Below are 7,055 nucleotides of genomic sequence, written 5' to 3'. Positions count from 1 at the left end.
GATGTTTTCCATCACCTGTAAAGCACATAGAATGACATCAGGGAGGAGGAGGAGAGAGGGAGGACAAATTCTTCAAGTATGAGAACTTTACAGCTCTCCTCCCTATCACCCCTCTCCCCTCCCTCTCTCTCTCTCTCCCTCCCTCTGCCATCCCCTCGTCCAGCCGGCTTCAGAGTCCTGGAGCTCACAGCAGGTAAGATGCTTCTCCTCTTTCTCCGAGAGTTTCAGTCATTTTATTCACCATCGCTCTGCGTTCTGAAACAGGTTCCCCGTTGCCATGGATACCGCATCGATATGCATAAATATGAGTATAACAACGAGACCTCCGCCATCGGTTCATAGAGAACTGATAATACGCAACAATATGTAATATTCTGCACCGGAGAAAAACATTGAATACTTTCAGAATAAAATAAGAAGTTGGGCACAACTTTCACAACGAGTCATAAACTCTGTGCTTTTATTTTGGTGAATGTTTCATCAGCCGACCGGCTCAGGAGCTCCTCTGATACAAAAGCTATGTTCTTCCACAAGAAACACAGGAAGATGGCTCCAACAGCGGACATCTTGATCAAAGGTGTCAAGGTTGACGTAGTCTCTGACTTTAAATATCTTGGTGTGGTATTAGACCCCAATTTAAACTTTAAGAGCCATGTAAAAAAAATGGTTAAAACATTAAAATACAACATAGTTAATTTTAGACACATCAGAAACTGTCTCTCCTTAGAAGCAGCTAAGATATTTATGCACGCTATGATTCTCTCCCACATGACATACTGTATCACATGCTGGGGACAAGCTAGTGAATCAGATGTAAGACCTCTTGCTTCCTTGTATAAACAAACCCTGAAAACTTTAGACAAAAAGCCTATGCGTTTCCACCACTGTAAGATACTCGAGAAACACAGGCTACTGAGCTTCGAACACCTTAGACAACTAGCAGACTCATGTATGGTCTATAAAATCATTAATGGGTTGGCACCTCCACCACTGTGTGACTTTGTACATATTCGTCCTACAAATTCCATCAGAGCTACAAGAACAGTGTCAGTTCTTGATTGCGTTAAACCATTCCGCTACACTGTGTTTGGACAGTCATCTTTTTCTGTAAAAGCAATAACTCAGTGGAACAGTCTGCCAGAAAAGATGAGGAGGTGCAGTTCAATTGTCACTTTCAAAGCTCACCTGAAAGGACAGTTGCTAGCGAGTCAATCATGTTCCCATTTTCAGTAGGGTACCCTTAATGGGGGGGCGGCATGACGATAATCAACCTCTGGGGCCTCTGGCCCTGTGTAAATGGCTCATTGACCGTAGGGTTTTTATTTCTATTTTATTTTTAATGTTATCGTACGTATTTCATTGTATTGTTCTACATTGTATGTTTTATTTGTATTGTTTTATATTGTATGTACTAGGGACTGGAGGTGTAAAATAGCAAAAGCTATAACCTAGTGCAATGCATCTTTTCTCTTCGGAGACTAATGTTTTTTTGTACGTTGTCCCTGAAATAAACTTCTAAAATAAATAAATAAATCAGAACCGAGCCAGAGGCCTGGTGTTTACTACCTGTTTCCTCCAGATGTCTCAGGAGGAGCAGGAGGTGCGAGCTGCTCCTCCTGCTCCTCCTCCAGGAATGCAGAACATTCAAATAATAAACACCAGAAAGAGGAGCGTCTGACAGCCGATTAATATGCTGGAACACTCATCATTATCGTATATTTAATCTGCATTAAATATACGATAATGATGAATAAAAAACACGGGAAAGAAAGTGAACGTTAAAATCAGGTGACAACATTGTTCGAGGTGTAATTTTGATTAATTTGGAAACATTTATAATTTCATGAGCTTCTTTGTTCTTTTTGATTTCATGTTGTGTTTGTCTGCGTCATCGATTTCTTAACGAGGGAGATTAATCATGACATCACTGACAGCCAATCACAGGGAAACGACGTCCGCCTGCAACGCAAGCTAACGTCACCGGGACCAACGAGTTGGACTCGAACCCCCGGTTCTGAAAAGTCTACGCTTCATGTTGCATTCCCTCTCCTGACCACCAGGGGGCGACTCCTCTGGTTGTATAGAAGTCTACGCTTCATGTTGCATTCCCTCTCCTGACCACCAGGGGGCGACTCCTCTGGTTGTATAGAAGTCTACGCTTCATGTTGCATTCCCTCTCCTGACCACCAGGGGGCGACTCCTCTGGTTGTATAGAAGTCTACGCTTCATGTTGCATTCCCTCTCCTGACCACCAGGGGGTGACTCCTCTGGTTGTATAGAAGTCTATGCTGCATTCTCTCTCCTGACCACCAGGGGGTGACTCCTCTGGTTGTATAGAAGTCTACGCTTCATGTTGCATTCCCTCTCCTGACCACCAGGGGGCGACTCCTCTGGTTGTATAGAAGTCTACGCTTCATGTTGCATTCCCTCTCCTGACCACCAGGGGCGACTCCTCTGGTTGTATAGAAGTCTACGCTGCATGTTGCATTCTCTCCTGACCACCAGGGGGACTCCTCTGGTTGTATAGAAGTCTATGGTTGTATAGAAGTCTATGCTGCATTCTCTCTCCTGACCACCAGGGGGTGACTCCTCTGGTTGTATAGAATCCACTAACGATGGTCAGGTTATCTTTTATTATAATCACGTGAAGAAAGTCAAATGCAAGTTATAAGTTAATTGAATATTTAAACTTCCAAACTATTCAAATAAGTTTCGAAGCTCCTGGTCTCACTTCCTGGTTCTGGATCACTTCCTGGTTCTGGATCACTTCCTGGTTCTGGATCACTTCCTAATGGCTTCTGCATCTCGGTGTGAATGTCTTTATGGTGCGTTCAGGGGCCGCAGGAGCAGCTGCCTTCAGCAGGTATTTACAAGCTGCTGGTTTCCATCAGAGTGGATGGACACGACCCCCTGGGGGCCGAGCGCTGAACTGCAGGCGCTGACCCGGGGGTCGAGTCCGCTGAGTTCTATTGTTGAGGACTTGTTTCTATTGATCAAGACTTGTTTCTATTGTTGAGGACTTGTTTCTATTGATCAAGACTTGTTTCTATTGATCAAGACTTGTTTCTATTGATCAAGACTTGTTTCTATTGTTGAGGACTTGTTTCTATTGTTGAGGACTTGTTTCTATTGATCAAGACTTGTTTCTATTGTTGAGGACTTGTTTCTATTGATCAAGACTTGTTTCTATTGTTGAGGACTTGTTTCTATTGTTGAGGACTTGTTTATATTGTTGAGGACTTGTTTCTATTGTTGAGGACTTGTTTCTATTGATCAAGACTTGTTTCTATTGTTGAGGACTTGTTTCTATTGATGAGGACTTGTTTCTATTGTTGAGGACTTGTTTCTATTGTTGAAGACTTGTTTCTATTGTTGATGACTTGTTTCTATTGTTGAAGACTTGTTTCTATTGTTGAGGACTTGTTTCTATTGTTGAAGACTTGTTTCTATTGTTGAGGACTTGTTTCTATTGATCAAGACTTGTTTCTATTGATCAAGACTTGTTTCTATTGTTGAGGACTTGTTTCTATTGTTGAGGACTTGTTTATATTGTTGAGGATTTGTTTCTATTGTTGAGGACTTGTTTCTATTATTGAGGACTTGTTTCTATTGTTGAGGACTTATTTCTATTGTTGAGGATTTGTTTCTATTGTTGAGGACTTGTTTCTATTATTGAGGACTTGTTTCTATTGTTGAGGACTTATTTCTATTGTTGAGGATTTGTTTCTATTGTTGAGGACTTGTTTCTATTATTGAGGATTTGTTTCTATTGTTGAGGACTTCTTTCTATTGATCAAGACTTATTTCTATTGTTGAGGATTTGTTTCCATTGTTGAGGACTTGTTTCTATTGTTGAGGACTTGTTTCTATTATTGAGGACTTGTTTCTATTGTTGAAGACTTGTTTCTATTGTTGATGACTTGTTTCTATTGTTGAAGACTTGTTTCTATTGTTGAGGACTTGTTTCTATTGTTGAAGACTTGTTTCTATTGTTGAGGACTTGTTTCTATTGTTGAGGACTTGTTTCTATTGTTGAGGACTTGTTTCTATTGTTGAGGACTTGTTTCTATTATTGAGGATTTGTTTCTATTGTTGAGGACTTGTTTCTATTGTTGAGGACTTGTTTCTATTGATCAATACTTGTTTCTATTGTTGAGGACTTGTTTCTATTGATCAAGACTTGTTTATATTGTTGAGGACTTGTTTCTATTATTGAGGACTTGTTTCTATTGTTGAGGACTTGTTTTTATTGATCAAGACTTGTTTCTATTGTTGAGGACTTGTTTCTATTGATCATGACTTGTTTCTATTGTTGAGGACTTGTTTCTATTGTTGAGGACTTGTTTCTATTATTGAGGACTTGTTTCTATTGATCAAGACTTGTTTCTATTGATCAAGACTTGTTTCTATTGTTGAGGACTTGTTTCTATTGATCAAGACTTGTTTCTATTGATCAAGACTTGTTTCTATTGTTGATGACTTGTTTATATTGTTGAGGACTTGTTTCTATTATTGAGGACTTGTTTCTATTGATCAAGACTTGTTTCTATTGTTGAGGACTTGTTTCTATTGATCAAGACTTGTTTCTATTGTTGAAGACTTGTTTCTGTTGTTGAGGACTTATTTCTATTGTTGAGGACTTGTTTCTATTGATCAAGACTTGTTTCTATTGTTGAGGACTTGTTTCTATTGTTGAGGACTTGTTTCTATTGTTGAGGACTTATTTCTATTGTTGAGGACTTGTTTCTATTGATCAAGACTTGTTTCTATTGTTGAGGACTTGTTTCTATTGATCAAGACTTGTTTCTATTGTTGAGGACTTGTTTCTATTGTTGAGGACTTGTTTCTATTGATCAAGACTTGTTTCTATTGTTGAGGACTTATTTCTATTGTTGAGGACTTGTTTCTATTGTTGAGGACTTGTTTCTATTGATCAAGACTTGTTTCTATTGTTGAGGACTTGTTTCTATTGTTGAGGACTTGTTTCTATCGTTGAGGACTTGTTTCTATTGTTGAGGATTTGTTTCTATCGTTGAAGACTTGTTTCTATTGTTGAGGACTTGTTTCTATTGTTGAGGACTTCTTTCTATTATTGAGGACTTGTTTCTATTGTTGAGGATTTGTTTCTATTGTTGAAGACTTGTTTCTATTGTTGAAGACTTGTTTCTATTGTTGAGGACTTGTTTCTATTGATCAAGACTTGTTTCTATTGTTGAAGACTTGTTTCTATTTTTGAGGATTTGTTTCTATTGATCAAGACTTGTTTCTATTGTTGAGGACTTGTTTCTATTGTTGAGGACTTGTTTCTATTGTTGAGGACTTGTTTCTATTGATCAAGACTTGTTTCTATTGTTGAGGACTTGTTTCTATTGATGAGGACTTGTTTCTATTGTTGAGGACTTGTTTCTATTGTTGAAGACTTGTTTCTATTGTTGAAGACTTGTTTCTATTGTTGATGACTTGTTTCTATTGTTGAAGACTTGTTTCTATTGTTGAGGACTTGTTTCTATTGTTGAAGACTTGTTTCTATTGTTGAGGACTTGTTTCTATTGATCAAGACTTGTTTCTATTGATCAAGACTTGTTTCTATTGTTGAGGACTTGTTTCTATTGTTGAGGACTTGTTTATATTGTTGAGGATTTGTTTCTATTATTGAGGACTTGTTTCTATTGTTGAGGACTTGTTTCTATTGTTGAGGACTTGTTTCTATTGATCAAGACTTGTTTCTATTGTTGAGGACTTGTTTCTATTGATGAGGACTTGTTTCTATTGTTGAGGACTTGTTTCTATTGTTGAAGACTTGTTTCTATTGTTGAAGACTTGTTTCTATTGTTGATGACTTGTTTCTATTGTTGAAGACTTGTTTCTATTGTTGAGGACTTGTTTCTATTGTTGAAGACTTGTTTCTATTGTTGAGGACTTGTTTCTATTGTTGAGGACTTGTTTCTATTGTTGAGGACTTGTTTCTATTGTTGAGGATTTGTTTCTATTGTTGAGGACTTGTTTCTATTATTGAGGATTTGTTTCTATTGTTGAGGACTTCTTTCTATTGATCAAGACTTGTTTCTATTGTTGAGGACTTGTTTCTATTGATCAAGACTTGTTTCTATTGTTGAGGACTTGTTTCTATTGATCAAGACTTGTTTATATTGTTGAGGACTTGTTTCTATTATTGAGGACTTGTTTCTATTGTTGAGGACTTGTTTCTATTGTTGAGGACTTGTTTCTATTGATCAAGACTTGTTTCTATTGTTGATGACTTGTTTCTATTGTTGAGGACTTGTTTCTATTATTGAGGACTTGTTTCTATTGATCAAGACTTGTTTCTATTGTTGAGGACTTGTTTCTATTGATCAAGACTTGTTTCTATTGATCAAGACTTGTTTCTATTGATCAAGACTTGTTTCTATTGTTGATGACTTGTTTATATTGTTGAGGACTTGTTTCTATTATTGAGGACTTGTTTCTATTGATCAAGACTTGTTTCTATTGTTGAGGACTTGTTTCTATTGATCAAGACTTGTTTCTATTGTTGAAGACTTGTTTCTATTGTTGAGGACTTGTTTCTGTTGTTGAGGACTTATTTCTATTGTTGAGGACTTGTTTCTATTGATCAAGACTTGTTTCTATTGTTGAGGACTTGTTTCTATTGTTGAGGACTTGTTTCTATTGTTGAGGACTTATTTCTATTGTTGAGGACTTGTTTCTGTTGAGGACTTGTTTCTATTGATCAAGACTTGTTTCTATTGTTGAGGACTTGTTTCTATTGATCAAGACTTGTTTCTATTGTTGAGGACTTGTTTCTATTGTTGAGGACTTGTTTCTATTATTGAGGACTTGTTTCTATTGTTGAGGACTTGTTTCTATTATTGAAGACTTGTTTCTATTGTTGAGGACTTGTTTCTATTATTGAGGACTTGTTTCTATTGATCAAGACTTGTTTCTATTGTTGAGGACTTGTTTCTATTGTTGAGGACTTGTTTCTATTGTTGAGGACTTATTTCTATTGTTGAGGACTTGTTTCTATTGTTGAGGACTTATTTCTATTGTTGAGG

The sequence above is a fragment of the Pseudoliparis swirei genome, chromosome 1, assembly GCF_029220125.1.
Source record: "Pseudoliparis swirei isolate HS2019 ecotype Mariana Trench chromosome 1, NWPU_hadal_v1, whole genome shotgun sequence".
Classification (NCBI taxonomy): Eukaryota; Metazoa; Chordata; class Actinopteri; order Perciformes; family Liparidae; genus Pseudoliparis; species Pseudoliparis swirei.
The sequence above is the reverse complement of the archived record's forward strand: the minus strand, read 5'-3'. Positions refer to the sequence as shown.